The sequence below is a fragment of the Quercus lobata genome, chromosome 5 (genome assembly GCF_001633185.2).
Source record: "Quercus lobata isolate SW786 chromosome 5, ValleyOak3.0 Primary Assembly, whole genome shotgun sequence".
Classification (NCBI taxonomy): domain Eukaryota; kingdom Viridiplantae; phylum Streptophyta; class Magnoliopsida; order Fagales; family Fagaceae; genus Quercus; species Quercus lobata.
In genome coordinates, this window is record NC_044908.1 from 9305951 (window position 1) to 9323046 (window position 17096).

Sequence of the window (17096 nt, forward strand, 5' to 3'; positions counted from 1 at the left end):
CTGACTCTAAAACCTAGTTGAGTTGTAAAATAGGAGGTGAGGTATCAGTGTCATGCCCGAAACCCAAAAAGGTCCAAAGCATGAAAGACAGCCTTGTATTGTAGTGATTTTTTTTTTTTTTTTTTCCTTTCCACTTGATAAAGTAAATAAATGTATTGTGAACTCTCCACAATATAAGTCTGAGCTCTATGACACACTTACAAACAATACAAACTACAAATCATGTGTCTTAAAATATTCATGAAAATTTGTGAAACTGTTGGAGAGTGGAATGAGCTAAAGCCCAGTAAGTAGCATAATTAATGAAGGTGGGGGAAATACAAGTCTCATGATAATGGGCATTCTACAAAACATATTATACTTTGGGAATTTCAATGAAAATCCAACAAATTCATTTTCATTGGTAAAATGACAATAATGCTTTAAAACTCTGTAGCACAAAGCTTGCTTAAAATATCTCAATCATGAAACTACATACTATATATTGTGAGCTATCAAAACACCATTCCAAAACCTGAAAATCCAACCTAAGGCCACGTGACAACGCCATCAAGAAGACAGAACTCATCGCTGACACACAACCGAAACTAATTTGCCGTCATAAAGACAGAACTCAACAACGTCACAAAGACGGAACTCATATCCGTCACAAAGACGGGTGCTAAGATACCAATGTCACACAGACTACAGTATCTAGCTTGGTAATTATCGGGTAATCACACGTCATAGCATAAGGGTAAAACATAAAGAGCTCACAAATTACATGAATTTAGAACACAATTCATTTCCAAGTAGTTTCACAAAACCTTTTAATATCCAAAGATATTCACAAGCTTCTCAAAGCCTTCAAACTCATTTCTTGTTAAAAAGATTTTATATTAACTCTCCCAATTATCAAAGCATCTTTAAATTTTGTGAATAATGCAATAAATCCATAAAATCCATTCTCAAAAATTTAATCAAAGATGCTTTTCTTTCCTATGCCATGTGGTGTGAACTTTTTGGAATTCTTAGTGGGTAAGTGCTGGGTTTATTGCACAAGAAATGTTAAGCATATAACGCAAAAAAGTTTTTAAGGGATAGATTGTAGGATGGATTGTCCTCGATTTCTATTAGTGTATAAAAAAGTGTAATTTTAATAATGAGTTCAAGTTATAATTGAGAACCGCTTTTATTATAAAGATGTTGTGACACTCATAGTGCTCCTCCCTCTCAAGCAATAGAAAGGCGCCGGGTTTTCACCAAAAAAAAAAACATAATTAAAGGCTGCGCGTAGAAAAAATTCATAGGTTATGGTTCATAATTAGCCACGTTGACAATTTCTTCCTGGATTGTATATAGAAGAATGTTTTTTTCTCGTTTTGTTTTGTTTTGGATTTGGACGGTGGACTGGATTTTTTTTTTTTTTTCTTTTTTACCTCTCACTTTTGTTAGTAGGTCCAGCTGCATGGAGTAATTCTTGCAGACCCAGTCCTCATATGTTTCGGCAATAATACTCCCTCCTCTCATATAAGGACTTATGAGTACTGAGATCTAATCTTCATATGTGAGGGGGGGGGGGGGTAAGTTTTTCTAGCTGCATGGGCTGTAGTAAGAGATGGTGCCAGGCCCACGTACAGCTTACCCATGTACGACAGGTTTTTTTTTTTTTTTTTTTCCTTCAATAAAACATGTGTGTTTCAGTGTTACTCAGCGTCCCAGCACAAAAAGTTATTTCAACTGTCTTTTTTTTTTTTTTTTAAATATTTAAGGAAAAATTAATAAATATAATATTTATCTCAAACTTTTTTTTTTCTTGATAAGAATGTTTATCTCAAACTGATCTCACGGGCATGCACTTTTTACAAGTCAACCTTGAGGGTATGTTTGGTTAGGGTGAAAACAGGAATAATGGAAAATAGGGAGAGGAAAATAAGGTGAAAAATGTTGTTTTTCATTATTTGGTTGATGAAACAAAATAGGAGAGATAGAAAATAGGGGAAAAAGTTTTCTCTCTTGAGCTCACTTTTTTTATCCTCCCAAATTGAGAGAAAAATGAGGAGGGAAAAGTGATAAAAAAATACATTTTACAAAAATACCCTCATTTTATTACACTCACATACCCCTTTCACTTTCCCACCATTATATAACAAGGACATAATAGTCAATTTATATAAACTACATTTTCCATCCTCTCATTTTTTTTCTCTAACCAAACAAAAAAGTTTTCCACCCTCCCACTTTTCCACCCCCAACCAAACACACATGAGAAAAAACCAAATCTTTTCTATCTTCCCACTAATTTTCTATCCTCCCACTTTTTCACTTCTCCAACCAAACGGACTCTAAGGTCTTTGACATGGAAGAAAAAAGACAGTTCCCACCAAATTCGAAAATTTTGCTAAAAATGTATTTGATCAAAAAAGTCATTTGCGTTGAGTGTGTAATACAAAAAGTATATATAAAACGTTATCGTGCACTGATTTGTTTTTTGTTATATTGGGTAGACTAGTCTGTTAGTTTATGATTTCATGGAAAATGTTTTTTATTTTTTTATTTTTTACTGGTTTGTGATTTTCACCAGGCTTCTTGATAATAAAATACAAAAATGCATCAAAATAAGTGGAACACAGCACATCACTCTGTTTGGTTTCGGAGAAAGTCACTGAAAAAAAAGAAGAAATAAAAGTTTAAGGCCTGTTTGGCAAGCAAGTTTTAACCCACATTATCACATTTTAAACAATATTACACATATTTTTACAAACTTTTTCACTCACAGATATATCAAAAACATCCAAACAATATTACTCAAACTCCTCTACCAAACGGGCCTAAATATTTATAGTTACTCTCTTTTTTTGTTTATTTATTTGATAAATGATAATCAACTTGTACAAGTTGCTCTGTCTTTTCTCATAATTTCACAAGGGAAATCAGGTTCATTTGCTAAAAATTCTGTCTTTGCTGCATCCACTTCTTCCAACTATAGGAGCTGGAAATTTCACTTGAGCAGGATCCTTCCTCCAAGTCTTCATGTGATTTAATAAGCTTGTAAGCACTGTTAACTGAAAATCTGCCTTTTGGATTTGTCTGGGCAAGGAGTTGAGCTTAATGGGTTGTTCTGTATGCATGACAGTAGTTTCAAAAGGCAGAAACTGAGCTTCAATGAAGTCCTTTATTCCACTTCAGGTTCAAGGGATAAATCTTTGGTAAAATGACTTTGTGGGTTATTGGAGTAGGAAGCCATATGTAAGTCTTTCCAAATCTTGATCAGAGTCCCATCCTCCAATCTCCATAGGCTGCCCATTTCCATCACCTTCTTAGCTTCCATGACACTTCTCCATGTAGGTGATGGAGACGATTCCACTTGTGCATCTAGGAAAGTACTTGGATAGTACACTTTTAGTATTGCTAGCTAGTAGCTAGCATTGAAAATGAACAAGTACATAATAATCCCACTAATTAGGCAGAACTAGAAACAAATATGTAACAGACAAGTATTTGTCATGGGCATTAATCCTTTTGTTTAAACTGTACTTATGTGGATGGAGGAGTGGAGAAGAACATGGCAGTTACTCAGTTTCAAGCAGTGGATGCAAGGCGGTGCTTTTCTTGCTGGGACGAACCTGCTCTTAAGGTATGCATAACTGAGAATTTCCCTTTACCCTTAAATAAATCACTTTTTCACTTATTAGAGCCTTGAATCAATTCACCTTAAGTGACATTTAATTGCACTCCCCTTTTTATTTTAAAGCAGTGACTTTTACATGCTTATTTGAAACAACAGGTAAGATAGAACTGTTAATCATGTAAACAGATAAAAAAGACATTACCAGAGATTTGTTTTTGTAAATAACAGAATATACTTGTATTTTTGTTTTTGTTTAGTCATTGTTAATGAATATCAGGCGTAAGTGGCCGCAAATATCTGATTAGAGTTAAATAATACTATATGTGGTTTAAATTACCTTGAAACTTCCTTTGTTCTCTTTAATTTACTGCTCAGGCATTGCTTATACATTCTTTACAGGCCACCTTCAAGATCACAATAGACGTGCCATCAGAGTTGACAGTATTTTCTAATATGCCAATTACAAATGAAAAGCCCAATAAAAATATTTAGACTGTTTAATTTATTTTGAGGAATCTCCAATTATGTCCGACTTATTTGGTGGCTGTTGTTGTTGGTGTATTTGATCATATTGAAGAAACCACAGCTGATGGTATGCATTTAAGGCAGACGCTCCTTCATTTACTTTCTTTCTCTTTTTCCTTTTCGGGTTTATGCAGATTATTGCAATGTAAATCCGGGGATCAACTGATCAAGATTCATGCTTATTGTCCTGTTGGAAAGTGTGATAAAGGGAAGTTTGGTTGAAATGTTGCTGTTAAGGCGCTTGACATATCTACTACGTAATTTCCACGTTCTTTTTTCTTGGTCATGGGGAGTTTTTAAATTTCATGTTCCTTAATCCTGTCAATACATGGATCAATAAATTTAAATTTATCCTCCATGACATGATTTTATACCCAAGAAAGAAATGAGGGACACTAAGCCAGAATATATATTAGTACACCTAAAGTGAATACCCGAAACCTGACTCTAAAACCTAGTTGAGTTGTAAAATAGGAGGTGAGGTATCAGTGTCATGCCCAAACCCAAAAGGGTCCAAAGCATGAAAGACAGCCTTGTATTGAAGTGATTTTTTTTTTTTTTCCTTTCCACTTGATAAAGTAAATAAATGTATTGTGAACTCTCCACAATATAAGTCGGAGCTCTATGACACACCTACAAACAATACAAACTACAAATCATGTGTCTTAAAATATTCATGAAAATCTAAAACTCCAAATAAATAAACACAAAATCACGATCCTCTCTAAGATACATAACCTCAATAGAAAATCTAGGCCTATCATGCCCAAGGCTAACAAACCTCAAGAGCCCAACTTCTAGTAGAATTAGCTATGACCTCGAATAATTTAGTAAATTGAGCACCAACAATTTATAGCACAAATCTCCCACTTAGCATAGTACTCCAATCACCACCAATAACTAAGCTTCGTGCCTGACGTATAGCTAATTTATCTGTGAAACTGTTGGAGAGTGGAATGAGCTAAAGCACAGTAAGTAGCATAATTAATGGAGGTGGGGGAAATGCAAGTCTCATGATAATGGGCATTCTACAAAACATATTATACTTTGGGAATTTCAATGAAAATCCAGCAAATTCATTTTCATTGGTAAAATGACAATAATGCTTTAAAACTCTGTAGCACAAAGCTTGCTTAAAATATCTCAATCATGAAACTACATACTACATATTGTGAGCTATCAAAACACCATTCCAAAACCTGAAAATCCAACCTAAGGCCACGTGACAACGCCATCACAAAGACAGAACTCATCGTCGACACACAACCGAAACTAATATGTCGTCATAAAGACAGAACTCAACACCGTCACAAAGACGGAACTCATATCCGTCACAAAGACGGATGCTAAGATACCAATGTCACACAGACTATAGTATCTAGCTTGGTAATCATCGGGTAATCACACGTCATGGCATAAGGGTAAAACATAAAGAGCTCACAAATTACATGAATTTAGAACACAATTAATTTCCAAGTAGTTTCACAAAACCTTTTAATATCCAAAGATATTCACAAGCTTCTCAAAGCCTTTAAACTCATTTCTTGTTAAAAAGATTTTATATTAACTCTCCCAATTATCAAAGCATCTTTAAATTTTGCGAATAATGCAATAAATCCATAAAATCCATTCTCAAAAATTTAATCAAAGATGTTTTTCTTTCCTATGCCAAATATTCATGCATTTCCCCATATGCAATATTAAACATGATGCACTTTTCATAAATAGTCATATACATTAAGGTTACAATATAATAGTTTTTAAAAATATATAATTCCACAAATAATTTTCCAAAATGTGTTTAATCCAAAAACAATGTTTATTCAACATGGTTATTTTTCAAAAAAATCCCATTAAAAAGCTACTTACCTCTAGATGCCAACCAATTTTACTTCAACCGAGCACCATGAAATCAACCAATCTCATCACTAGGTCCATCATCAAGTACCTTGGAACCTAGAAACACAAGTCTCAAGCCTATTAATAACATGGCCGACTACAAAATTACGCTATCAAATTTGTCTCTATAAATCGGAAAGGATTCCCTCAAAAATCAAACTTAAGGCCCTAAAGCCTAGCTTGACCATCTCAAGACAAGTACCCCTACCCAAATGGGAACCAAACAAGCATACAAGAAACTCATAGGACTATAACACAACCAAAGCTTTTGATTTCCCTACTGCAAACAACGTGCGTTTACCAACTTGATACAAAGTATATCGCTACCAAACCATGATAAAATTAGCCAAAGTAAAACACTTGTCAAAGAATGCACATATGAACTTACAAGCTAAACCACACAATAAAATCTTGGAGTAAATTCCTTAAAGTCTTAGCATCCTAATCACACTTCAGATAACTTCCAACAGGTCAGCCATTTTTATAAAATTCGTTTGGTCCACTTAGTTTTATCCAAAAAGCTTGAAATTAAATAAGGAGAAGACTTTATATGTCTAGCATGTACCTCCAAAAATTCAGCTCAAAATAATTTTTCTATAATTTATAAAAAAAAAATCATGTAGTGCCGCTTACTCAAATCTGTCAAGGATAGATTTAGAGTCCCAAAAGAAAAATAATATAATTTTAACACTATGCCAAAAGCTTCGAGACTTGGTTAAACCTTAAAACTACATGTGTTAGCACATATAAACAACTAGAATTACAACTCATGACCTCATATAACAATTATCACAACACAAGTCAAGAATTTCAATCTCATAACTCATATAGACAATTTATCAAACACTTGGCACGCAACAAGCATAATGTACATATCAATTAAACAATTTCATAGTCAATACCATCAACTATCACATGTCAAAATCTTTCCCAAAATGCAAGGAATTCACTTTAAAAATAAATCCCAATTCTCAACATAAATAAAAAACTATATGATTTCTCAAAAAACTCAACTCACATGGTTGTCAAACAAAACATCCAATTCACCTTATTAAATTAATAGCCTCCAAATAAAGTCTTAAATGTCCCAACAACTCAATAAAACAACCCCCAAAACAAAACCCACAACATCAAAGAGCAATACAAACAAAATAGGATAAATACCCATAGTAAAAACCAAATCATCCCATTAAAGCAAAAACCCACCAATGAACTGAAATTTTTGGATTTAAACAAAATACTTGCTACCCAAATCCTCATAACCCTCTAATCTTCCATAACTCACCAAACCCATCAAGTATATATCATAAACATCATAAACTAACAAAACCCAAAGGATTTCATAGAAGTAATTGAGAGAAAAATTAGATTTTTACCTTGGATCTCTTGTACTTCAAAATCTCATGGAGTTTTGGCTATACTAGAGTCATCATTGGGGAAGAAAAAGAATGAATAACAGATAGGAAGGAGAGAGTAGCGGTGAGAATGAAAAGAGAAAGCGGGGGGGGGGGGGGGGGGTGGGGGTTTAGTTGTGGTGATAGATGGGAACTCATGGACACAACAAATATCTTGTTGGCTAATTTTACAAAAATCCCCTCACTAAAAAACATACACATAAATTAAAGAAAAACTTAGGATGCTACAGTCAGGGTTAAAAGAGAGAAGAGGAGAAAAGAAGGATGGAGAGAGAGAGAGGATTGAGGGAAGGTCTAAGCACATATTTATGTTAGAGTTTATGCCATGATTACAAGAATACCTTTTCGCTAATATAAAATAACATGCTAATTGTTCATCAAAAAAATAACATGCTAATAGCTGGAAGTAACTGCAACAACTTCCTCCAGGTACTTCTCAACTCCTTACCCACTTCTAAAACTTGATATGGTTGCTGTCCCTGAATTTTCTGATGCGGCTATGGAGAATTATGGTTTGATCGCATCCCTGAAAATGTGCTACTTTACTATGATTTGCTTTCTCCAGCAGACAGGAAGCAGTTTGTAAGTTACATATCTAACAGAATTTTCATTTCATTTTTCTCTTTTGCATCATGATGCTCCCCAAAAATAATCAATCTACTTTGAGGCCTAGCAGCTCCTGCTTGTCATGAAATGGAATTTCAAGACACTTCTTGTTTTACTTTTTACATTCCCTTTTCATAATTCAAAACAAGCAATAGGGAAGTGTAGTATTCTTTTTTATTTCCGCAAAAAGCCTTATTATAGAATAACTGACAACCATTGATAATTACTTGATGCAGTCAATTCATTAAATGGTTTATGATATAGTGCTATTAATAAGAAAAATCTGGAAGTAAATAACAGATCAATTTCAGTGGAGATCATAATTACTTTGAAATAAGTATTCTTCTATCCTAAATAGTTGTATAATTCTTTAAATCATATTCTGGTTGTGTCAGCTCACATTTGCTGTATCACAAGAAGTAGCCCATCAATGGTTTGGCAATCTGGTAACAATGGAATGGTGGAGTCATTTATGGCTTAATGAAGGAGTTGTAACATGGGTAAAATTGAGTCATCTTACATTACTGCTTCCACATGCTGGATATTTCAATACATTCATTTCTTTTTAAATCTCTATTTGATCTTAAATTTCCAGGTAAGTATGGCCACTGACATCATGTTTCCTGAGTGGAAAATATGGACTCAAATTTCTTCTAAAAACAAATGATGGCCTGCGCGTATGGATGCATTGGAACAATCGCATTTTATTGAGGTAAGGAAGTGAATGCTTGTGTTAAAAGTTGCAAATAGCACATCACCTACGATTGTTATATTATTTATCTTGTTAGTGATTCAAGTGATAAAATCAACAATATTTTTAATTGGCAAACTACTTCCTAAAATGGCATGTTTTTCGGGATTTCAAGGACCGCAATGAACATCATCAATGTAAATGTATTGACACAAAGTCAACTTAGTGTGTGTGTGTGTGTTCACATGCATGTGCATCTGTTATCAGAGTGTGTGGAGCACTGCGTAGTAGGAGGGAGGTGACAGTGCAGGGAAAGATCCTATAATCCAACTCCAAAGATTGAACACTGTCCATCACATGATATTTGGCATATTTGCAGGTGGAGGTACACCACGCTTGTTCAATAGAGGAAATATTTGATTCTATCAGCTACAAAAAGGGATCTGCTATTATTCAAACTAGTGTTTAACCCGCGCAATGCGCGGGATCATTTTATATATTAATGATCTTTGCATCCAACATAAACTTAGTTCTCATACTTATACTACATTCATTCAAACCTACATAATTTAGTATATTTAAGCATATAGTATCCAACATCCCCTAAAATTTTTAAACATTAGTCTTTTGCAAAACATTTTTTTTTTTTAACAAAACGATAATGGTATTTATTGAGAATTTATGAGTTAGAAGATTATTTCAGTCACACACAATCTTCTATTTTTCTTCCTCAATTTCATACAATATCAGCTCAGCCTCAAGCTTGAACTCAGTATGATTTCATTTAATTAGAATGTGACCGCGAATCGTCTTAAGACAACCTAAGACTACACATACAGTAATCCCAGTACAATGCTAACTACCTTAATATTTGCTAACAACTGCTTATTAATTAAAAGTACGTCAATGAATATTTTATAACTAAATACAATAACAGGAACATAGTAGTGGTGCAACTTTAGACTCTAACAGAGATTGTACATTAAACTCCATGTAAGAAGCATGCATAGCACCATTAAGCACACCATTTCAAAAGTAACACAGTATACATCAAAGACTTCATCATCCCCTGCAATTTAGATTTTAGAACATGCAAATCATGAGTGGAAGTCATTGTGAAGGCCAAAATTAAAAACCTGAAAGTATATTAACAAACAATTTAGACCTTTCAGTGGTAATAAAGTAATAACATTTGATCTATGTTTGCCAAGGTCAAATACTGATCCGGTTTTGGCTGTCATAGTTACTAAAATAAAATAAAAAGAACCAATATGTGAAAGAGTAATAATGATATTTTTAGAAAATTTGGTTAGTCGTATCCTTTAGAATCTAAAAATTAATAGCTAAAAAGCATCAAATTATTGTAGCAATATTACTTGGTGAACCACTATGTTGAAAACTTGATACTACTGAAAGTTTTAAGATCATTTACATACTTGAGTTGCTAGAAACCACAACAATGCACATCTTTATAGACGCTCTAAGCCAAAGGAATGAAAGAATTGCCTTCTCTGAAGGACATTTGAAGCACTTAGAAGATTTATTATCTTGTGAACCATCAAAAGACCTTTCAAGAGTAACACCAGCTAAATTAGAGCATTCGATGTCTTTAACTATAGAGCCATCAACACAATTAACTCTGTTTCTAGTACCTGTATGAAGTAGCAAAATCAGTATCAGCATACAACATATTTTTTTATATATAAGTAATATCAGCATCCAACTTTGAGGCATAAATATGAATAAAATAATATTAAAAAAGGAACATGTTTATACATTACAACAATTTCTGCAAATGTACATTAGTGATAGTCTGTAACCTAATTTGGAGTATATTAGCCATAGGATTGTAGTGCCTTATGGATAAGGACTATCCTAACCATACATATATAATCGTATCAGATGGCTTCAAGTCTTCCACAACAAACACAATGGCAAAAAATGAATTACAATAATTACAATCTTAGAACTTCACTGTCCTCTTATTATTCATCAAGCTTTAGCTTTAGAAGTCTGAGAGTATAGAGAAAATTGAATTCATTAGAGCAAATTTCTCTATCTAATACCATGTACATTTAAATTAGGATGATCAGTTCATCCAACAATCTGGCCTTGAATCTTAGTCTCACAATTTCAAACTCTATATATGTCCATGACCAAGGGTGTCATCCTTTCAGGAGAATAAGGAAGATATGAAGCATTCTTATTAACTTCCTCAAAAAGTAACAAATACCATCCACAATTGTTAAATTTGATCTTCCTCAAAACACTGTCTCATAAAGATACTAATGAATGAAATCTCATTAACCCTATAACCCATTGCTCATTCTATAACTCATTGCAGGATACCTTAAAAGTTGAGTCAGTATAGATAAATTACGGTATTAGATTTCACTGTCATGGCCATAAAACAAAATAGTCTCGCCAATCAAATGGGCCTATTGAACTCCTTACTGACTCACATAGGCATCTTCATCACCAACACACCACCATTCATTAACCATAATTCTAAAAAGTTTTGACCCTGTCTAGGGAGCATAAACAGAATTAAATAAGTCATTTTTCTATTTTTAAGACCATAAGAATCATGAATCGTGCTGCTAAGATAGGATCATATTAGACATCTAATTAATTGAGAAAAAATCCAAAATAAGTGTCATTGTCAACATGAATTAGCAAGAATTTAAAAACTTTGAATAATTTAAAACTTTGGTGTGGTTTTGATTATTAAAGATTTGTGTTTTGAGAGACAGCAAATGTTCATTTACGCAAACTGAATAATCCATTGAGTCATACTCTTTAAAGAAAAATAATAAATAACAAAGCATATATAATCACAACTTTCTTGGGAAAGAAACAGAGATGGAAAGCAAGAGAGAAAAAGTGAGTTAGGGCAAGAAGGAAAGAACCAAACAAACAACATCAAAATCTGATATCTACAAACCATAACAGAAAAATCCCAAAACATCAAAGCAAATATCTAAATCTATACCTATCCAACCAAAATACCCAAACAATAAGTCATATTAAATACCCAGATATAAGAAAGGGGACAAAAATAACCGGTGGCAATTTCGGCGATCTGATCGACGGAGTTAATGGCACTTAGATTTCTCTCCCTCAATATCAATTCCTGTGTTTGCCTACGGTTTCGGTGTTCTGAGTCTGGCGAGGGAACGGATGGCGGCGGAAAAACTGACAGTAATCCTGTTTTGATTTCTTATGCCCAATCGATGTACTCTTTACCGTTCTGCCTCTTTCTCTTCTCTGTTTCTCTCTCCGTGTCCCAGGCCTCATTGCCCCCCTCTATTTCTATCGTATATCGTATCTCTCTCCGTGTATATCGTATTTCTCTCTCTCTTTCTCTGCTTCTCTTTATCTCTTTCGTTGCCTCTCTGCCTCTCTTTCATCGCATCTCTATTTCTATCTATTTCCATGTGTACTTTAATTTTAACCGGTTATTTTTTTGTTATTTGTAATGAGAGGTTTTAAACGGCGTGTAGATTTCCAACCAACATAATTGATCGCTTTTTAATCTATACATGGCAGCATTTTAAGGGGTCTTTTTTCCTAACGTGGCAGCACCTGGTTAAAGGCTTCTGCTATTATATATAGTATTAGATTAGATGTTGCAGGGTTATCTTGGTGATGGCACATTTCGGGTGGGATAGTTCGTGCTTGACTTAAAATAGTTAAGTTATTTTTATATGGAGCACCAAATATTGATTCTGTATTTTCATAGTAAAACATTCTATGCAATATTTCATAACCATTTCTTGGAAAATCATTACAGAACTAATGCTTGGCAATTACTAGTTAATATCATTTGTTTATAGAGCTTTAATGGCTTATGGCTCTCTTATTTATTAAGCTGTTATGTAATTTATGTTCATTTCTGATAATATTCTAGGTTAACAATGCCATTATAGTCTTCAATTATTCAATGGGCTAAAATAATATATATTGATACCATATGGGCTCAAAAATTAAGTGTGTATTTTCATAGTAACACCTTCTAGGTATTTTCTTAGGCAGAAATTCTTGCTCCAATGTCTGTTCTTCTTTTAGAATCTACATATTTTCTGTGTCACTTACATTTGTCAAACTGGAAGCTTTCTTTGATCACCTATTCCACTAATCGTGGTCACTACAATGTATCATTTCTCAGTGCAGTAGACCTTAATATCACATTCTCACGGAAAATAAGGTTCTTGGTAACAAAAATTTTAGCATGAACATCTTTTTATTTTTTATTTTTTTTATTTTGTAAAGATGTTATGTACACAAATTTATGAACAAAAATGACTGAAGGGAAAGGCCTGAATTATATTTCTGTAGACATTTAATTCGCACTTCTTGAACGTGATCAAAATTTCACTATGTAATGAGTGGATAGAAAATTACCTTTGACTAAATTGCATATATGACTCTGTGACATCTTATTTGAACCAGATATCCTTAAGTTCGTACATAAAAAGATATGCTGGAAAAAATGCGAAGACAGATGATTTATGGGGAGTTCTTCCAGAGAACTCTGGTGTTGAACTCAATTCGATGATGGATGCTTGGTCAAAGAAGAAATTATTTCCAGTTATCTCTGTAAAATCCAATGATAATATTTTGGAATTTGAACAGGTATTATTATTAATTAATAAGAAAATAGGCATTTCTTAAAATCTTAGAGGTCAAGTTTTTCATCTTTATCTATGACCATCTTTGTTATTGTGGAAATCTGATACAGTTTTAAGATTTGCAGTCACAATTCCTATCATCTGGTTTGGGTGGTGATGGACTATGGACTGTTCCAATAACCTTATCAATTGGTTCATATAACAAATGCAAGACTTTCCTTTTGGAAACTAAATCTGGAAAAGTGGATATATCTGAACTGGTTCATTCTCCCCATGAAAACTCAAGCTCAGTTAATGAAAAGAATAAAGAGAAATGTGATGACCATTTCTGAGTCAAAGTTAATACAGAGCAGAGTGGTTTCTACAGGGCAAATTATGAAGATAAGCTTGCAGCTCGACTTAAGAAAGCCATAGAGAGTAATTGCTTGTCAGCACCGGATAAATTTGGTGTGTGCCGTATCCAACAATAAATTAATAACTGATCATATGTTGTTGTATTAGGCTGGCTGTATTCATAGGAAACTGATCACATGGTGTGAAGTATGCTAGATTTCTGACTTTGGTGCTTAGTTCCAAGGGTAGGTGTCACAGCAGGGAAGCATTGTTGTGACTAGAGTTTGGCAAATGAATTGGCAAAATTAAGACTGCATATTTGGTTTCTATATGTTAGTTCCTTATAAATACCAAATAGCCTATCCTCTCTGTATAATAAATTCCTTACATTAGGGGTTTTTCTTGATTTCTGCCATTATAAGTTCCGCACTCATAATAAAGAGCTTGATTTCATTGTGTTATTGAAACTCATTAATGTAAGGAAAACTTCTATATCTTGATAATGTTACTATCAACCCCAAATATTTACTAGAACTTGACTTTTTTAAGTGATATACACAACAGGTGTGTTATAAAGTTATGGAGATAGCTAGTGATGCCATCCCAGCTGTAGTGAATGAGCTGAAACAATTTTTCATTGATCTTCTCCTCTTTTCTGCGGAGTAAGAACAATCACCATGCATATTATTATGTCAATGACTGCATTCCAACTCACTGGTTGCTGGATATTGATTGGAACCTCTTCTTCACAATTTTGGAGATGAGCTGGATCAGTTGTTTTCTCAGTTGGGGCTGAGGTATAGGCAAAAAAAAAAAAAAAAAAAACAAAAAAAAAAAAACACACACAAGGATATCCTTTAGTATCTAGCAATTGTGCATTACATTGTTTTTCAAACATATGGTTACCTATCTTTCTAAATGAATATCTTCATCTTTATAATGTTTGCAGCCTCCTTGGCATTATCTTCAAATTACTGTTATATTAGTACTGGTTTTAGTTAATAGAGTGAAGTAAACTTCTTCATACACTTCAATATCATTTTTTTTCTTTGTGCAGAAAATCAGGTTGGGAATCAATATCTGGAGAGAGTCATTTAAATGCCCTGTTGAGAGGAGAATTCTCTCTGGCTTTGGCCACTTTTGGCCATAATAAAACTCACAAGGAAGCAATCCAGCGCTTTCAGGCTGCTTTCATTGTTGTAATGTTAAATGCTAGTACCACAGATAGGAATGGAATTGAGTCCCTACTGAAGCTCTATAGAGAAGCGGATACTGTGCAAGAGAAGGAATTGGTTTTACGTAAGATTTAGTAACATTTGAAATAATATCCTGTTTTCACTTTTTGGGTTAAAGCTACTTAAATTTAATGTCATTCTTTCATCCACAGGTTGTCTTGCATCTTGTCCAGACCCAAATATATTGCTTGAGGTTCTAAATTTTATGTTGTCTGATGAGGTATTGGTTGTGCCAATTAAATCATGGTTTCTAACGGCCTTGTCTTCCTTGCGGGTCTAATTGTTGCTCATCTAAATATCCTTTTAGGTTCGAGATCAAGATAGTATTTATGTGCTTTTCATGATAAGTTCAGAAGGCCGTGAGGTAGCATGGAGATGGTTGAAGGTATGCAGTTCATCGTCAACATCTTCATGATGAGTTTTACTTTTGACTATTACCATCATTTTGGGATTCAGGAAATAATTGGGATTATGTCTAATTGTGTATATAGTCTAGAAAGTATTATCATTGGGAATAAAGAAGCAATTAATTACTTTGAATGTTTTCATCTATTTTGAAGTTTTCTTCTTGAATTAAAATTTTTGGAGACTTATATATTCGGTGATAAATGCAGGAGAATTGGGACTTGATCTTTGCCAAATATGGTGCGATGTTAACCTACTATTGCATTACTAAGATTCTCCCTCTGGTAATCAATTCGGCCTTTTTAAATAGCAAATGTTACATGTGTGTATCTTGAGTCTTTTATCCCAAATATACAGTTGCTATGATACAGTGGTAGGCTAGATAAAAGAAACTCCACCCAGTTTGTTATTTCCATCAATTATTTGTCAATAAATGTAGTTTGGCCTCCCCAAATAGTACTTTGGATACATTAAACTTGAAATATCAAGCTTGATAGTTAACCACCTTTTTACTTGTTCTCAGCCACCTTGTTACTTAATTTCCTCCTTTACCTTGATTTAATCGGCAATACATAAACCAAAATCACCATCAGTTTTTTGAATAAATTGTATTATGATGCAAAAATCCAAAATTGACCCTCTAAGTTTCAACTTTTGTCATTTCAATTCTTCTAAGTTTCAGTTTTGTCATTTCAGTCCTCTTAAGTTTCAATTTTTGTCAATTTAGTATTCCGTTAGGTTTTAGTTAAGTGGTGCCATTAAGTGAACCAAAACAATGTTGTTTAGGGTCTCTTTTTAAAAAAAAAAAAAATTCGTAATTAAAACAAAATCAAAAAATATTATTAAAAGAAAATACAAAAGAAAACAATTAAGGGGAACAATGTTGTTCCCTTTCCCTTGAAAATAAAACAAAAAACCTTGATGAATGATGAATTTGTATGCCCTAACTGAGAAAATTGGGGGAAAAAGAGAGAGGGAAAAGAGGAAAGTATTGAAGTTTTGTTCTCATTTCACATTGATTAACAAGGATAAACAAAAAATTAAAAAAAAAAAAAAAAATTAGATGTATGCATATGTATGGAGACCAATTCAAGCTTCGTGTGCTAATTTCAGACTTAACCACCAAGTAAAACTTTTTTTTTTTTTCAAACCTTTCCTCAACCTTTGAAAATAGCAATCAAATTCACTTTCACTTCCTTGTACCATCTTTCATTTGTCTTTCAACTTTCAAGAAAGTCCCAATTACCGTGGAGTTTTTCAAGAGCGCCACCGTAAGACTGAGAAGTCACTTCAACAAGTACCTAGTAGCTGAAGACGACGAAGAAAAAGTACAATATAAGGACAACGATGCCTCAAATAGAGTGTTTTGGACCATCAAGCATGTAGAAGAAAACAACAACCTTATTTGTTTGAAAAGCTGCCATGGCAAATACCTCAAGGCCTCAGACAAACCCTTTTTACTAGGGATGACAGGGAACAAAGCGTTACAAGCTATGCCAGTATCAGAATAATTTTATCGACTGGGAGCTTAGAAAAGATGGGGTTTACTTGAAATTTATAATCTCGTCTCTCCCCCTGCAGATCTCTAACTCTCTCTCTTTCCCCTCTCTTTTTCCCCCAATTTTTTTCATTCCCCTTAATTGTTCCCTTTTTTCCTTTTTTTTAATAACAAATTTTTATTTCGTTTTAATTATGAAATTGAAAAAAAAAGAGCCTAAACAACATCGTTTTGGTTCACTTATCGGC

General features: G+C 33.6%; 1 long non-coding RNA gene and 1 pseudogene across 2 annotated transcripts; one reads left to right on the top strand and one right to left on the bottom strand.

Annotated features, from left to right (window-relative positions):
• LOC115989903 overlaps window positions 1-15832 on the top strand; it is a 61068-nt pseudogene extending 45236 nt beyond the window's left edge.
• Window positions 9481-12188, bottom strand: LOC115989575. Of its 2 annotated transcripts, XR_004092002.1 has the most exons (3): window positions 11810-12187; window positions 10183-10398; window positions 9481-9882 (listed from the first exon to the last, which is right to left on the bottom strand). It is a non-coding gene; the product is annotated as an uncharacterized LOC115989575 (long non-coding RNA). The 2 variants fall into 2 exon arrangements; XR_004092001.1 differs by lacking the exon at window positions 9481-9882 and having other exon boundaries at window positions 10078-10398; window positions 11810-12188.
• Window positions 15833-17096: the final 1264 nt, after the last annotated feature.